We start from the raw sequence: 18130 nt of genomic DNA, 5'->3' as shown, positions 1-18130 counted from the left end.
AATTGAGTAATCATTGGAAGAATGTTATTAACCAGGTAAAACCTTAACTGCTTTATGGTGTTGCCTTAACTTTCCGCATCTCTAATTTCTTAAGCTTCCCACTCCCAGCCCCGCTCTCTTCAGCACTCCCCTCATACCCCCCCTCTCTATCTCTCCTCCCTGATCCTCCCCCCTTCTCTTACCTATATAGTCTCTTGTTTACAGCAGCTCTTTTGCCCACGTCGGCAATTGTTTCTTGCTGTGGTTTGTCCCACCTGATGATGGACGCTTGTGTTGTGCCCGAAACGTCGTGATTTAATTTATTTTATATTTTATGCCTATGTGACTTTACCGAAAGAACCAAAGAGTATAGCCCAAGAGAGTTTGTGTAGGTGGGAGCGGTAGTGTAGCACAGTAGGGGGCACAGGTGGTGCATCGGCCAGTCATCTCAGTCAAGCAACCAATGGCAACCTGGGTCTGTCTGTCTGTGACCTCCTGCTGCCAGCGGGCGTTCGACGCTTCATGTGGCCTTAACCTGCACGTAGCCTGGCACGAGCGCCGTGGTGACATCTCCACCACTTCGTGGCGAATGGCGGTTGTTGTTTATGGTCGTCTCGCGATTAGCACTACGCTGCACTACTAACCCAGCGACCCGAGTTCAATTCCCGCTCACGGCCAACACTGGTGACGATTCCGTTCCTGGGCCTCCCCTTGGTCAACTCAGCCTCAAATGAGTACCTGGTGCGTTGTGTAAACATCGCCACTGGGGAAATTAAGGCGGCCGGATGTGGTGCTGGCCACCTACCCCCCTTCGTGTATCAAAGGTGCTGCTCGTTAACAGCACTTGCACCCGACAGTCCTGTCGAAGGCTACATGGGGGATCTTTGTCTTTGTTTGGTGGTGCAGCTGAGGAGGCGCAACTGCACGGCGAGTACCTCTACCGCAAGGCGCAGGAGGCCAAGAAGGTCCTCGTAGAGGAGAAGGCGCAGCTCAAGAGGGCGCTCGATGGTAACGGGCGGCGAGACGGATCTAGAGATGGGCTCGCGACGACAAGACAGACGAGAGACAGCGAGACAGACTAGAGACGTTGAGACACGCAAGACAGACTAGAGACGGATCTAGAGACAATGAGACACGCAAGACGGACTAAGATGGGACAAGACGGTCTGACAATACAGGCGAGAAGACAACCGCGCGTTGGAAAGCGTTTCCGAATGAATCCATGCGTGCGCATGATTTTTCTTCCTTGTTAATTCTCCCCTGCCCGCCCCCCACCCACTGCCCCCTGTCCCCCTGACGTCGTCACCGAAGAAAACCTGGTGCTGCCTACGGACCTGCGGTGGGAGGCGCTTGAACTCCAGAAGGCCGTGGAGTTCGACCAGGGAGGGGAGGGTGATCTCACATCCCTCACCATCACGTCTCCTCGCATCTCTCTCTCTCTTCCTTCCCGCGAGACTCCCGAGGCAGAGGGATAAGCGTCGCGCGTCTCCGCCCGCTAGACACGCCGAGTCGGCGCGCATCCCCGGCTCGCCGTCGGTCCTTCCTGCCAAGCGGTGGCACCGTGTTTTGCCGCGGAGGTTCGCGGTTCGAGAACGGCGGGCCCTCAACCCCCCCCCCCCCCACCGGTTTAATGGGTTTAATGCCGCAGTTGCGTTGACCGTAAATACTGCACGGCGATTGCTTCCCAAGTGGACTTTGAAAAATCCCGTGGCGTGAACGTGGAAAAAGAGTCGGCCGTGTGTGTGTGATGGCTGGCGTAAATTTTGGTGGAATGTCAAATGAAGGCCGTGGTCACCACATAACGTGTGCTTCTGGAGCAGTCTTCCTTCTGGAGCGGTCTTCCTTACAATATTAGGAAGCCACTGGAGCTTTGCACTTTTAAATCATCGTCTAGATTGACAAACTCATTTCTTGAGAACTACTTTTTGTGGTTAGTTTGTCACACTTCCGATTACCACGGTTGGCTACGTGCTGTAACAAAGAGGTTTAACATGCACTGACGCACTCATTCACTCACTCATCATTTTACTCAATTTACCCACTCACCTGCCATATCACCCACCCACTCTTGCAATTGGGACTCATCCAGGTCTCATTATTGCTCAGCTCGCTACACAAAATCAACGCGATCACTGCAGAGTGATATTCTCAACCATTCCTGGTCGCTCCTTCCATCCACCCACACACACACCTTCACTCACCTGCACGGTGAAGTATGGCAAATGATAACCTACCCTCTCCGTCCCCCCTGCCCCATCTACCACCTCTTTCTATCCACCCCCCCCCCCCCCCCCCGTGTCAGTAGGAGTGAGCAGCCACATGGATGACGAGTACCGCTGAGCCGGCGTGAAGGACCCACACATCATGGCGACGACCTCACGCGACCCCAGCTCCCTCCTCAAGCAGTTCATCAAGGTGCGGGCACGGGGTCGCAGGGGCTACAGGGTTTGGGGTCACACGAGGAATGTGGGTCCTCGTGTATTGCATGTGTACAAGCGCGCAAAGACAGAGGTCCCCCATATAGCCTTAACAGGTTTTTGGGACAGGTGCTGTTTGCGAGGGTGTAGGTGGCTAGCACCACAACTGGCCACCTTTATCTCTCTGGTAATGATGTTTAAACACCGCACTAGGTACTCGTTTGAGGCTGAGTTGATCTAGGGGAGGCCCAGGACCAGTTCAGATAATCGCCACTGGTGTTGGCCATGAACGGAAATAAACCTCGGGTCACTAGGTTTGTGGGGCAGCATGCTAACTGCTAAATTACCGCACACACACACGTGTTCTCTATCGGCTTTAGAATCAGTTCCTTGCACCTCACACGAGTCGTGTCGACCAATCATCGGGCTTGTGCAGTGTGAGACAACTCGCATCCGTTGAGTTAACCAGAAGAAATCTGGTTGTTGATGAAAGGTGGAGGCTGTGTGGGGGGGGGGGGGGGGGGGTCGTAAGTGGTGGAGCGTTGGACACTTTGGTTTGGTGCATGCAGCTTTTGTCAACTTCATTCCTCGCGATTCAGTCCGCCTTTTCGCGATGACCGATCCCTTCCATTCATCGAAAATGTATCTACTGTAGCACTACGCACGGTCGGTGGTCACGGAAAGATGTACCATTGGGGGCGCCACTGGCGAGATGTTAACTCCCTCACCTGGTATACAGGAGGTCGCAGGTTCAATCCTGACCCTGATGCCTGCTGTATATTTGGAGTTGCGTGCCTCTTTCCGAGGAGTCGCGTGGATTTCTCTCCAGGTCCTCCGGTTTTTCCCTCCGCATTTAGAATCAACGTCCGTTTAAGAGTATTTGGCTGCTATAAATTTCCACATGGCGATAAGCCACTTAGTTGAGCTATGATTTGTGGCCAGGTCGCTTCTGGAAAAGAGCTGCATAGCTCAGTGGGCCTTACCTGGTAAAATAAAAATAGTAAAGTTTTTCCAATGGTGCATCCCAGTTGTGCCAACACGGGGTTTGGCGACCCCGTATACCGGCACGGCTCGGCTCGGCTTCCGCAATGGAAAAAACAAACAACACAACCCGAGTCGGATACAGTGGGGGGGCGGGGAAGTGGGGGGGGCGAAAGCAGCGTGGCCAGGACGGACGCCGGTGGGAAGAGCGGACTCGGCGTGTGACCGCTTGCTGTCATGTTACCACACCACCACCACCCTCCCACCACCACCGCAGGAGATGAAGCTGATCCTGCCGAACGCTCAGCCGATGAACCACGGAGGCCACAAGCTGCAGGCGCTGGTGTGGGCGTGCTGCGCCAACGCCGTCAACGACTTCATCGTCCTGCATGAGCACCGCGGTATGCCAGGCACGCGCACGCACCGCAGTCGACAAAGCTCCCCCGTGTAGCCTTTAACAGGCTGTCAGGGCAAGTGCTGTTTGTCGAGCGACCTACGAAGGCCGGCAGGGCACACGGCGGGGTGGGTGGTGTGGTCATTACCGCATCTGGCCCCTTTTGTCTCCCCACTGTCGATGCTTGGACACACCGGAAATCGAAGTCAGGTCACCGGATTTGTAGTGTAATGAGATAGCCACTCCGCTCCCGCTCCCCGGTGTGATGCATGGTGTGACGTGTGTGATGCGGTGCAACAGACGGGGATGGAGGTGTATTTAGCTGTGCGTACGATGTGCGGTGTGTAGTATGACGCTGCAGACATGGAATTGTGGTGTTTTAACTGTGTATGTGGTGTGATGTGGTATGATGCCGCAGATGGAAGGGCAGTCTGTTTAACTCTCTAGTACAGTCTGTGTGACACCTGTGGTGTGTCTAACTTTCCAGCATGCTGTTCATGTGACACGTGGTACGATACCACGGTGTACTTGACACTCTCGAGCGTGGTGATGCGGCACGACATCCGGACGTGGACATGATGTCCGAGGCATTCCCACACCTCGTGATGCACAACTTCACGTCGCGACTCGGAAAGAGGGTGCGTGCGGGCACCGTGCCAGTCTCACCCACATCTTCCTCCCCCATCCCCAAAGCACAAAGATCCCTCGTATAGGCTATAACCCTTTCTCATTTCCATGATGTACATATACGTCGTCGAAACGGAACCGTAAGAAAAACTCAAGTACGTCTTCTGACTTGAAGACATACCTTTTGTTCCCATAAGACTATGCGGGAGGGCGTGTGGCACAGTTTTGTTCCATAGAGTGCCGGTCGTGTCACTACGGTTCTCTGCGGTGAGGGCAACGCCTTTTAAAAACAGCAGCGCTACGCCTCTATAAATAAAATTAACGCCGAGCCGCTCGCGCGTACCGAGATTCAGCGGTGAACGTGACACCTACCACCCGGCAACTTGCAGATGTCTCGGAATGGGAAAGAGTGAGCAGACTTTTGGGCCAGGTGCTGTGTGTCCGCCTGTATATTCGGAGTTTGCATGTTCTCCTCCTGGTCACTTTGATTTTTCTCCGGGTCCTCCGGGTTTTTCCCTACACATTTAGAAACTTGAATTTCGAGTATTTTGCTGCTATACATTTTTATGTGAAAAAGAGCTACATAGCTCAGTGGTAAAATAAAAATAGTTTCGTTTTACTTTAGTTTTCGAGCAACAGCACAGAGTTTTTATTTAACGCCATCTCTGAAGCTGAAGGCGCGTAATGTTGTTCATTTGTTAATGCATCCGCAGTTTTAAACAGGGTGGCCGCTGGCCTCTAACTGGCAAACGTCTGCGAGGACACGTAATGAGAGTCCAGCGCCGTCCGTGTGACTTGCCGCGACCCCTCCCGTGACTTCTGTGCCCCCCTTCCCCCCTCCCAACAGGCACAACGTCTACAAGCGTGACGGCAAGGACATCGAGTTGAAGGAGGTGGGACCGTGATTCGAGATGGAGCGTAAGTCTGCCTGACACATTGTTACTCGTCTCCACTTTACACCCCTGCAGAGGCGGTGGAAATTCCACATTCCTTGTGGACTTCCCTACGAAGTGGTTGTAAATTTTATCGACCCCTGAGAGGATGATGGGCTGAATGTAAGAGTCTAGCCTCGGGCTAGGTGGCCCGCGGGTGACTTGTAGAGCGGATCGGAACTGGAGTCGGTGGGGTCGCTGCTCTGGTCGCATTCGCTGTACCGTGACCCGACTCGCATTCCCCCACCCCGGATGCGATGTGTAAATTCAAAGATGATCGGACGTAATGCTGGCCACCCACACCCACCCCTTGGTGTGCCGTGCTGGCTTTCCTACATGCTAACACACGAACAGCGCTTTTCCCACGCCGTCTGTTAAAGGCTGCATGGGGGTAATCTTTGCTTTTGTGTGTCGCGCAGTCTATGAGATTAAACTGGGCACGCTGGACAACGCGGCCACCGCCGAGGTGGAGTGGCCTTGGCGACCGTACATGAACACGGCGAAGAAGAGGAAGTTCCTGAGCGTGGAGTGAGGGAGGGGAGCGACTTCCCCCCCCCCCCCCATGGGCCTGGGGGGAGGGGCATTGGGGGGGGGGGTTTGTCCCTGGAAAGCCGGAGTTGGAGTCGAACCTCGCGGCGCTCTCCGCCGAGGCTCGAGACGTTGAGGAGAGGTCGCCGCGTGGATAGGGCAGTGCGTGAATCGCTGTTCCAACCGTCGTCACACACGCGCATCATACGCGTCACACACACATTGCGGATGTACATTTATCAAACACAAACATGCACATCGTCGCATGCGTCGCACACAGAAGCACACAATTGCACAAAAAGACAAAGGTACTCCGTATCGCCGTTAACAGATTGCTGGGGCAAGTGCTGTTAACGGGTAGCACCTATGATGGCCGGCATGGCACAGAAGTGGTTTTGTGGCCAGCCCCACGTCTGGCTGCCTTTGTCCTCCCCAGTTTTGCGATGTTATACACACCCCACACCACGTACTCAGATGGCTGAGTTCATAGTGCGCTAACTGCTGCACCACCGCTCCCCAAACGGTGTACATACACGCGTACACAAAACGAAACATTAACATTTATTTAAGTAACAAAAAAGAAAATACCAAGTCAGGCAGATGGAGAAAGTGGCGTGTCGCCGTGCACAGCACCGCTCTCGTAGCTACTCACCTAGGGTGGGAGCTCTTGGCTTCAATGCCACCCGGGATGTTTAGATGTGAAAACCTGCCATAAATAATATTTTTGGGAAGTCACAAGCGCCTTAAGTTGCATCTCATCTCGACCATTTTAATGGGCACCCCCCCCCCCCTGTAGCTGTCCCCCTGTGGCACAAAATAAACTAACAAAACTAATCTCTTTTTATTTTACCAGGTAAGGCCCACTCAGCTGTATAGCTCTCTTTCAGGAACGACCGGGCCACAAATGAAAGCGCTATAAAGTGGCTTGTCACGCAGAAATATATAGCAGCCAAATACTACGCATGTTTCTAAATGTGGAGGGAAAAACCGAAGGACCCAGAGAAAAATCCACGCGGTCACGGGGAGAACATGCAAACTCCAGATATACAGGCGTCGGGATTTAACCCACGACCTCTATACCAGGCGAGGCCCCAAGGTGAATCAGCACTTGGCCTGCGAGCGGGTATTATTAGTCTGTCAGTAGGGGGTAATGATTCCGGATTTCGGTCTCAATTGAAACTGAAATCTGGAACACTTTTGTCATATTTTGCTCGTATAAGTGTGTTCATAAAATACAAGTTTGGTCATTGAGAGAGTTATAAATGTCCTATACGCATTTCATGTTTATTGTGTTTATTGTATTTAATGTATGAAGAAAATACAATTTTGTATATGCTACAGTATGTTTCACACGTTATTCAGTGACACTGCATATGACGGGCAATGTTTGGGGCAATCGGCCTTCAACATGGAAAATACATAGAGGCCACATGACCCGTGGCCACCGCCACTTCAACCGTGGCCCCACCACTTCAACTGTGGCCCCATTGTCACGTTGATGTGTGGCTCTGCCTTCACCTGTGGTGAGAATGAGACCAGAAAAATTACAGGAGGCCGACTCCATATGAGTCCGTCACGCTCTGGATCTCACTAATGGGACGTCGGATGAAAATAAAACATGGAAGCGACAAGTTTCTTCTCTGGCGAGGACATTCCCACAAGATTGCCACCTTTCCCAATTAATGGAATTTGCCCCAACATCACCCTGATCCAAACCAGCGGGAGCTGAAATCTTCCAGAAGGTTCAGGATTTATTGGTACAATCGTTCGGATGTTGGTGTCCGCATGGACTTGCATTTAAAACCCCCGGTCCGCTTGACGTCTTTTAAACAATACCTGTGGTCGGGTCCGCTCCCCCACCTTTCTATCCCCTGCTTTTTTTTTATAACCGGTGTAGTATATGTTGACGGTGTGTGCGTGTATCACAACGCGATGTAACCGGGCCCTCGAATTGCCTCAAGAAATGAATAAACAACACCTGTCGCTTTGCTGTTGTGATGTCACCACGAGGCGCCGAATGACGGTGGGACGGCGTCGTCGCACTCGTCGAGTGGACAAGGGCTCCGTGAAATGACGGTGCGGATTGCGCCAAGCGTATAGAGGTCGCCGATTGCACGCCGCTGTGGCTCAAACACTCGTGGGTCCACCTCAAAGTTCCTGTGCCCATTTGAACCTCATTGCCTGCGATGATGCTGCTGCTGCCATGGAAGAACACACGTGGCGCCCTCTTGTCTCTCCATGTTGTCTTTCACGTCCCATCGCAGTTTTCAGGTCACTTGATGTTTACAGCCTCCGGTAAGGAGGCAGTGAGGTTCAGCCGCTCCATTTTTCTTCCTTTAGTGCACAGTACCGTACACGGATACGGGCACAGTACAACACCGTAGCTTTATTGATTGTTCAACAAAAAAGACCATCCCTCGCCCAATCTAGTTACCTATACGGTGTAATATATGGCGAGACATTTGTTAACGTAAAAAAAATGGAACTGTAATGCTGAAAATTATACTCCATGAAACTCGGGGTTTTATGGAGTATCTGAGGGCTTCTCAACGCTTCATGACTCGCCCCCACTGATGCCCTCTTCTCCCCACTACTACTGACGATTGCATGTAGGGTGTGTAGGCATTTACTTCCGACTGTTGTATGTAGGGTGGTGGTGGTGGTGGGAGTAAATGAGATTTAAAACTGGGTGCTTAACTTGAACTCACCACCACTCACATCATGTATGCACTCATCCGCCATCTTGCTCACTGACCCTGTTTCCGTGTTGATGGTGTGAGTCCGTATTGATGCTGTGAGTCTGTTGATCGTGTGAGTCTGTTGATGCTGTGAGTCTGTGTTGATCATGTGAGTCTGTGTTGATGCTGTGAGTCCGTGTTGATGGCTCGGGGGCACGGTACAGAGGGGCAGTACAACTGTAGAGTAATAGTTGTTGTCCAGCAGCGGTAACTGCGGTGGACGGGGAGTACACACGCCAGTGAGCCTCATGCGGGTTTGTCAGCAGGGCGGAGGCACTGGGGCAAGGATCACAGAGACCCTCCCTGGAAGACACTGGAACCCGCTCGTGGGTTGGAGAAGGGAGGCGCGGCCAGGGCGGAGCCAGGCCGCGCCGAGTCGGATAAAAGCAGCGGAGAGCGAGAGCTCGTGGTTGCAGGTTCTGGGAAGTGGAGTCGTCTCGTCGGCACTGTCGTCTTTGCCGACTTGGTCGCTGCCGTCTTCACTAGATAATTGGGCGGCCGGATAGTTGTTGGCTGTCTCGGTCGATGCCGTCAGTGTAACATGGTGGGGGTTGTGTCTAAGCTAGGCTATTTGACTGGGAGAAGCGAGGGCGAGTCTGTGAACCTGATGGTGTTAAATAAGGAAGGTGCGGAAGGTACGGGAGAGGATGAGGAAGATCGTGGGATGGATGGGGGAGGATGAGAAGATAGTGGGAGGGACGGGGGAGGAAGGAGGTGGGAGGGATGTGAGAGAAAGAAGGAGATAGCGGGGGGGACGGGAGAGGAAGAGGGAGATGGTGGGAGGGAAGGAGGCGGAAGAGGGAGATAGTGGCAGGAAAGGGGAATGAAGAGGGAGATAATTGGAGCGACTGGGGAAGTAGAGGGAGATAGTGGGAGTTATTTGGGAGGATTAGGCAGATCGGTTAGAGTAAGAAGGTGATAGTGGGAAGGAAGAGGAAGGAAGAGGGAGAGAGTGCGAGGGATTGGAGATGCAGAGGGAGATAGTGGGAAGGATGGGGGAAGAAAAGGGAGATAGTGCGAGGGACGGGAGAAGAGGGAGATAGTAGAGCCAAGTGGGAGGAAGAGGGAGATAGTGGAAGGTACTGGGGAGGAAGTGGGAGATGGTGGGAGGGACGAGGGAGGAAGAGGGAGATGGTGGGACGGATTGGAGAGGTAGATAGTGGGAGGGACGCGAGAAGAAGAGGGAGATAATAGCAGGGACGAGAGAGGAAGAGGGAGATAGCCACTGATGTTCGCCGTGGCCAGAAATGTAAACTCGGTTCACAAAGTTCATGGTGTAGTGGGTGTTGAGGTGGCATATCCTGGCTGGCCAGGAGAAGGCAGTACAGCAAGTGGGATAAGCACCATCTCTGTCTGCATGGGATAGAGGGTTGCCCCCTTGCACGAGTGGGTTTTCTTTGGGTACTCCTGTATCCCCTCACGTTTATGAACGCTCAGTAATTGCCCAATTGAATTATTGTTATGCACCGCGACGTTCGTTTTGCTATGTCATGTGATCAGAATTGGGAGCCACGGTGGCGAGATGTTAACTATTTTGTAGGGTATACAGGAGGTCGTGTATTAAATCCTTACCCTGACACCTTTGTATTTGGAGTTTGTATGCTATCTCCCCGTGGTCGCGTGTATTTTTCTCCGGATCCTCCGGGTTTTCCCTCCACATTTATTAGCACATGTTTAGAGTATTTGGCTACTAATGTCCACGTAATAAGCCAATTTGTTGAGCTGTAATTGTGTGGCCGCTTCTGAAAGAGAGCTGTATAGCTCAGTGGGCCTTGCCTGGTTAAAGTAAAAAAAAATAGTCAAATAGTTTGCAATTGTTTATATCTGGGATAAATGCACCCGTGGCTTTAATGATGTGGGGATCTGCGCCTGGCATTTTCAGGTGGGATCCAGAGCAATGAATGAGCCCTGACAAGGCAATGGCCCACCCGTTGATTTGCTCCATGAGGAACTTTTAGGGGGCTCGGGACCGTGGCGCCAAGAAGACCAGCTATTGGACCATGGAGGCACCGAAGGGGGCGGTTTCCCCCCCACACGTAACGCTCCCTATCTGGTCGATAAAAACGTATCAATAGGGTCACAGAGCTTGGGCAATCGTTGGTGCCAGCTTACCAAGTGGCTTCCTTCCTGATTGTCTGTGGTTCCTCGCACCTCTGAGGCCTGCTTGATCACGTTATAAGTATAAATATTGTTGTTATCAAGTTCTAAGTGTAAATAATAATTGTTGTTATTACTCGCCTGTTCTAAACATACGCCTGTTGTTATCATTCGCCTGTTATCATTCGCCTGTTTTCATTTGCCTGTTATCATTCGCCTGTTTTAATTGGCCTGTTATAATTTGCCTGTTGTTTTATTTCGCCTGTTGCTACCAAGTAATAAGTATAGTTATTGTTGTTGTTATCATTCGCCTGATGTTAGTGGTGCACGTCTCAAATCCAGCACTGGGGAAGGCAGCGAGGGTTCTTAAATCACCGCACAATGATGTTGTGAAATCCTCTTCCCGTGGAAGTCGAGGTGCATAACCTGCCTCGCCAGGAGAAGGCAGTACAGCAAGTGGACTCATCGCCATCGTCACCTGTACGGTTTAAAATGCTGCCCCTTCACACACGTGGCTTTTCTCTGGGTGCTCCGATTTCCCCCACTTGTACAAACACTCGTTATTAATTAGCCAATAATGCCTCCATACATAGAGTACCGTAGAGCCTGGACAATCGTTGGTGCTGGCTCACCACGTGGCTTCCTTCCTGCATGTCTGTGGCTCCTCGCGCCTCTTGAGTCGTTCTTGTGAGTGCTATATAGCTTTAAATAATAACTACAAATACTCGCCAGAAGGTGGTGACGCAAGCCTGCGATCCAGCACTGTAGAAGGCAGCAAGGGTTGGTGGATCACACAGTAAATATTGTGAAACCCCCTTCCCGTGGACATTGAGGTGCCTTCTCCTGGCTGGCCAGGAGAAAGCATCTGACTGGCCAGGAGAAGGCATTATAGCAAGTGGGATCATCGCCATCGTCACCTGTACGGTTTAAAATGCTGCCTGCTGCCCCTTCACATACGTTTGTTTTCTCCGGGTGCTCCGGTTTCCCCCCACTTGTGTAAGCATTCGTTATTCATTGATTGAAAAGATCTTACAATAAAAACCAAATTCAGGACCTTACTATGACTCAGCATGGCTTTCCTGGAGTAAGTCTAATTATTATTATAAAGAATTACAGGGGCTGTATGATGACACGACTAGAGAGCTGGCTTGCACTGCGGGGAGCTTAATAGTCAACTTGGATTCCGCACCCCTCAATGCCCTTTTTAAGTTCAGTTTGTGCACTTAAGACTCGCACAAACAACCATACTCAGAGAACCATAGATTCCCACTCAGACCCAGAACCAGAAACCCATAGACTCCAACAGGGACCCATACATTCCTTCAGACACTCAGACTCATACGGCGACCCTATATACTGACACAGGGATCCATAGACTCAGACAGAGACCCATACACTCACAAAGGCCCACAAACTCAGAAATCCATAGACTCGCACAGAGGTCAATAGAATTTAAATCTGAATATTTATTTACACTGGATGAAATCGATGAGCTACAAAGATCTGTTTTCACAGCTGTCCAATCGGGCAGGTCAGAACATAACTAAAAAAATACAAAAAATGACAGGAAAGACAAACTGTTCAAAAATAAACAAATTAAACTAAACTATTTTAATCTTTATTTGAAGCTTTCGTGACTGCAGGAATCCATACTCTTTGGTTCTTTCGGTAAAGTCACGTAGGTATAAATTAAATAAAATTAAACAAATCACGACGTTTCGATCGCAACATAAGTGATATTTTCAGGTGGGACAACCACAGCAAGAAAATGCTGAAGTCGGCGGGAGAGCTGCCGTGGCAAGAGGTTATACAGGTATGAGATGGGGGAGGAGGCAAGGGGGGAGAGAGAGAGGGGAGGGTGTGGGGTAGGGAGAGGAAGGGGGGCCGCGTGAGCGCTAGGAGAAGATGACGTGAGGCTGGGGTGGGGGGACGTGGGCGGGGCTAGCAGTAATCGGCAGGTAATGATGGAAACAACAACACAAGTTAAGGCATTACCTGGTTGATAACATCCTTCCAGTGATTGTTTAATTTGTATCCATCTTCTCGATTGAAGTTTTGTCCTTGGCCTCCGAAAATAACAATATCATGCGAGCCTACAGCGTTATAACAATGGCCACTACGGCAGAGGTATTGGTTCTGCCATGTTTCAGATCAGCCTTGTGTTCGCGAACACGGTCCGAGACGTGTCGTTTTATTTCTCCAACGTAACTGCGGCCGAAGTTACAACTCAGTTTGTAGACTCCAGGGTATAGACAAAACTTCAACCGAGAAGATGGATACAAATTAAACAATCACTGGAAGGATGTTATCAACCAGGTAATGCCTTAACTTGTGTTGTTGTTTCCATCATTACCTGCCGGTTTTACTGCTGCCCCGCCCATGTCCCCCCACCAGCCTAACGTCCTCTTCCCCTAGCGCTTATGTGCCCCCCCCTCTTCCTACCCCACACCCCCCCCTTTTCTCTCTGTCCCCTTGCCTCTTCCCCCCTCTCTAAACTATATAACCTCTTGCCATGGCAGCTCTCCCGCCGACTTCAGCATTTCTTGCTGTGGTTGTCCCACCTGATGAAGATCGCTTGTGTTTTGTCCCACCTGATGAAGATCGCTTGTGTTGCGATCAAAACGTCGCGATTTGTTTTATTTTATTTCTACCTATGTGACTTTACCGAAAGAACCAAAGAGTATGGATCCCTGCAGTCACGAAAACTTCAAATCTACATTTAACACCCATACCCTCTAAAGAACTAACCCTCAAGACACCTAACCCTTAAAACACCTATACCCCTAAAACGCTAACCCTCTAAACACATAACACTCTAAGCCCCTAACCCTCTAAACCCATAATAAATATATTTTCGGGTTAGATCGTGTAAATATAAATGTGTCGTTAAACCAGACACCACCCGACACAGCCAATTAGTAAAGTTTGTCATGACAATAAAAAAGTGCCATTAAATGTTGGAGAGAAATCCAAAACACCTTTAGTATGGATAATATTAGTTGTCAAAGTCTTGGTGTTAAACCCTCTAAACTCCCAAATCCCAAAACCCATAACCCTCTAAACCGCTAAACCCCATTACCCTATAAACCCCTAACCCTCAAAACCCCCATACCTCTAAACCCCTAAACACATACAATTATAACCTCCTAATCTCCTAACCATCTAAACCATTCAACCTCTAACAATCGAAACCCATACATCTCTAAACACCTAACTCTCTAAACCCCCAACCCTCTAACCCCAAAATATTCTAAACTCTAACATTCTAAACACCTAATCCTCTAAACGACCTTACCCTTAAAACCCTAACTGTCTAAAAACCTCTCCCTCGAAAACCCCACCCATAAACCCCCAAAACTCTAACTGTCTAAACACCAAACCCTCTAAACTCCGCAACCCCTAAAACCGTAACCCTCTCGGCACCTAACCTGCTAAACCCCTCACCCTCTAAACTCCTACACCACTAATAGCCCAATCCTCTAAACACCTAACACTATAAAGCCCTTTAACCTTAAAACCCTAACCCTCTAAACCCCTAACCCTTGAATCCCCTCAAGCGCTAACACTCTCAACCCCTAAACCCTCGAAGTCTATAAACCACGAAACCCCTTATCCCCGAAACACCCCGAAACTTCTAAGCTCCTAACCCTCTAAACCACTTAACCTATAACAATCGAAACCCATAAACCCATTAAACAGCTACTTCTCGAAACCCATAACACTCTAAACCCCTTTATCCTTAAAACCTTCACCCTCTAACCCCCTAAACCTCTAAACCCCTAAACCCATAACCCTGTAAACCTCTAAACGGCTCAACTTATAATCCTCTAAATCCCAAACCCTCTAAACGCCTTTACCCATTAAATCAAATCCTTTCTAAACTCCTCACCCTTTGAAACCAGAACCCAAATACCCTGAAACCCCAAACCCCCTAACACTCTAAACCCCTTTACCGTTAAAATCCGAATTCTCAAAAGTCCTAGATCTCTGCACCCCTAACCCTCTAAACACCAACCCTCTAAACCCCTAACCCTTAAAATCCTCAACCCCTAAAACGCTCAACCCCTAAACACCATAACCCTAGAAACCCCCAAAACATCTAAGACGCTTATCCCCTAAAAAACCCCAAAACCTCTAAACCCTTAACACGTAAAATTATAAACTCCAAGCCCTCTAAACCACTAACCCTTTAACAATCGAAACCCATAAACCGTCTAAACCTCAGGACACCAAACTCCTTACAATTATAACCCTATAAACCCATAACCTTCTAAACTGTACCCCTCTAAAACCCTAACCCTCTAAGCTAATCACCTTCTAAACCGCTAAACCTCTAAAACATTTTACCCTTAAAACCCTCAGCCTCTAAACACCTAAACCTTTAAACCACACACCCTCTAAATACCTAACCCTCTAACCGCTAAACCCATCACCCTGTAAACCTCTAAACCCTTAACTTATAATCCTCTAAATCCCTAACCCTTTAAACCGATTTACCCATAAAACCCTATCCATCTAAACTCCTCACCTTTTGAAACCATAACCCAAATACAACAAAAAATCCCAAACCCCCTAACACTCTATACCCCTTTACTGTTAAAACCATAATTCTATAAACCCCTAGATCTCTCCACCCCTAATCCTTTAAACACGTAACCCTCAAAACCCTTAACCCTTTGTGTGGAGTGTGGTGTGTGGTGGTTGTCACGGGGTAGGTGGGTGCAGGGTGTGTGTGGAGTGTGGTGGGTGGTGGGTGTCACGGAGTGGGTGGGTGCAGGGGGTGTGTGGAGTGTGGTGGCTGGTGGGTGTCACGGGGTGGGTGCAGGGTGTGTGTGGAGTGTGGTTGGTGTCACAGGGTGAGTGGGTGCAGGGTGTGTGGAGTGTGGTGGGTGGTGCGTGTCACGGGGTGGGTGGGTGCAGGGTATGTGGTGGGTGATGGGTGTTACGGGGTGGGTGGGTGCAGGGTGTGTGTGGAGTGTGGTGGGTGGTGGGTGTCATGGGGTGGGTGGGTACAGGGTGTGTGGTGGGTGATGGGTGCCACGGGGTGGGTGGTTGCAGGGTGTGTGGTGAGTGGTGGGTGTCATGGGGTGGGTGAGTGCAGGGTGTGTGGAGTGTGTTGGGTGTCACAGGGTGGGTGGGTGCAGGGTGTGAGTGGATTGTGGTGGGTGGTGGGTGTCAAGGGGGTGGGTGGGTGCAGGGTGTGTGGTGTGTGGTGGGTGTCACGGGGTGGGTGGTTGCAGGGTGTGTGGTGTGTGGAGTGTGGTGGGTGTCACGGGGTGGGTGGGTGCAGGGTGTTTGGAGTGTGGTGTGTGGTGGGTGTCACGGCGTGGGTGGGTACAGGGTGTGTGGAGTGTGGTGGGTGTCACGGGGTGGGTGGGTGCAGGGTGTGTGGTGGGTGATGGGTGTCACGGGGTGGGTGGGTGCAGGGTGTGTGTGGAATGTGGTGGATGGTGGGTGTCACGGGGTGGATGGGTGCAGGGTGTGAGTGGTGTGTGATGGGTGGTTGGTGCCACGGGGTGGGTGGGTGCAGGGTGTGTGTGTGGAGTGTGGTGGGTGGCGGGTGTCACGGGGTGGGTGGGTGCAGGGTGTGTGGTGTGTGGAGTGTGGTGGGTGTCACGGGGTGGGTGGGTGCAGGGTGTGTGGAGTGTGGTGTGTGGTGGGTGTCACGGCGTGGGTGGGTGCAGGGTGTGTGGAGTGTGGTGGGTGTCACGGGGTGGGTGGGTGCAGGGTGTGTGGTGGGTGATGGGTGTCACGGGGTGGGTGGGTGCAGGGTGTGTGTGGAATGTGGTGGATGGTGGGTGTCACGGGGTGGATGGGTGCAGGGTGTGTGTGGTGTGTGATGGGTGGTTGGTGCCACGGGGTGGGTGGGTGCAGGGTGTGTGTGTGGAGTGTGGTGGGTGGCGGGTGTCACGGGGTGGGTGGGTGCAGGGTGTGTGTGTGGAGTGTGGTGGATGGTGGGTGTCACGGGGTGGGTGGGTGCAGGGTGTGTGTGGAGTGTGGTGGGTGGTGGGTGTCACAGTGTGGGTAGGTGCAGGGTGTGTGTGGAGTGTGGCGGGTGTCACGGGGTGGGTGGGTGCAGGGTGTGTGTGTGGAGTGTGGTGGATGGTGGGTGTCACGGGGTGGGTGGGTGCAGGGTGTGTGTGGAGTGTGGTGGGTGTCACGGGGTGGGTGGGTGCAGGGTGTGTGTGGTAGGTGTGGTGATAGTGGTCATGGATCAGACCGATCAACGACCACCACCATCTCTACTGTGCGGTGGACCGGCCACCACACAGCAGCACGCGTCGGAGGAGTGAGCGGATGACTCTCCCCATGCGGGCCAGGCCCCCTGGCTTCCTCTTCTCCTGAATCACCATCACTTGATCCTCTTTCCTTGTTTTCTCCTTCTCCTCCACCACCATCTCTTCCACAACGATCTCCTCCACCAGAGTCTCCTCCTCCTGCACCACCAGCTCCTCCACCAAGGCCTCGTCCTCCTGCAAAACCAGCTCCTCAACCAAGGTCTCCTCCTCTTGCACCACCAGCTCTTCCACCAGAGTCTCCTCCTCTTGCACCACCAGCTCCTCCACCAGGGTCTCTTCCTCCTGCAACACCAGCTCCTCCACCTGGGTTTCCTCTTCCTCCACAACCTTCAGCCTCCAATCAGAGGCCCAGGCGAGCAAAGAGAATGGGGGCAGCGCCGGCTCCGCTCTGTGAAGATATGCGCACGACATTGTTCCAACTTACTGCTACAGCAGGGATCGCAGCCATCCCCCTCCCCCACCATCGGGGGGGAGGGGGGGAGCTGGCGATGTCACAGTGGATGAAGGGTTACCTACATGGCAAAGATATGGCCACTTCATTATTTGTCCTCACCCAGAAAGCAATTATAAAAATACATCCGTATATAACCGAATGTACAGGTGAGATTTGAACTCTCCGTGTGTTAGTTTGTGGGCGGCAGGGCTGGAACTCACAGCCAAAGAGGGACCTGGGTTTGATGCCCATACTTGGGCCACTTTCTCCATGTGGGAGTTGTGACTTGCCCTGGGCCCCACACCTCTCTATGGACTGCCTTGAAAATTGGTCAGCAGAATGTGGGTTACCGTCGTTCAGCAGCTCCAAAGCACTGGACACGGCCAGGAGTAGCAGTGGTGGTGGCATTGCTGGTGGTGCTGGTGGCCGCGGTCCGGAGCCAGCTGTGATCCAGCGCCTGCGCTGGCGTCATACGAGAATCCGGAACCCATCTGTTGAGAGACGCGTGGGAGACACACGCGCCACACGTAGTGAGAGAAGCGTGGTGAGAGCATTGAAGTTGCTTCCCTTCTCCTACAAGGTTAGGAATGCACGGCAGCAGCGGAAGCAGCAGGAACAGTGGCAATCCTCTGATGCCCAGTAGACTAAAAATGCCCCGAGCATCGCATTGGCCAGCAGCATCTTGCACGGACCTCCCCATCCTCC

At 51.7% G+C, this 18130-nt stretch overlaps 1 long non-coding RNA gene across 2 annotated transcripts; it reads left to right on the top strand.

The window, feature by feature from the left end:
* Window positions 1-2264: 2264 nt before the first annotated feature.
* On the top strand, window positions 2265-7196 carry LOC142923869 (uncharacterized). Of its 2 annotated transcripts, XR_012940914.1 has the most exons (4): window positions 2265-2394; window positions 3655-3778; window positions 5246-5316; window positions 5750-7196. It is a non-coding gene; the product is annotated as an uncharacterized LOC142923869 (long non-coding RNA). The 2 variants fall into 2 exon arrangements; XR_012940915.1 differs by lacking the exons at window positions 2265-2394; window positions 3655-3778 and adding an exon at window positions 4265-4409.
* Window positions 7197-18130: the final 10934 nt, after the last annotated feature.

The sequence above is a fragment of the Petromyzon marinus genome, unplaced genomic scaffold, assembly GCF_048934315.1.
Source record: "Petromyzon marinus isolate PM22_M1 ecotype Great Lakes invasive population unplaced genomic scaffold, UKy_Petmar_22M1.pri1.0 PM_Scaffold_8, whole genome shotgun sequence".
Classification (NCBI taxonomy): Eukaryota; Metazoa; Chordata; class Hyperoartia; order Petromyzontiformes; family Petromyzontidae; genus Petromyzon; species Petromyzon marinus.
The sequence above is the reverse complement of the archived record's forward strand: the minus strand, read 5'-3'. Positions and strand labels throughout refer to the sequence as shown.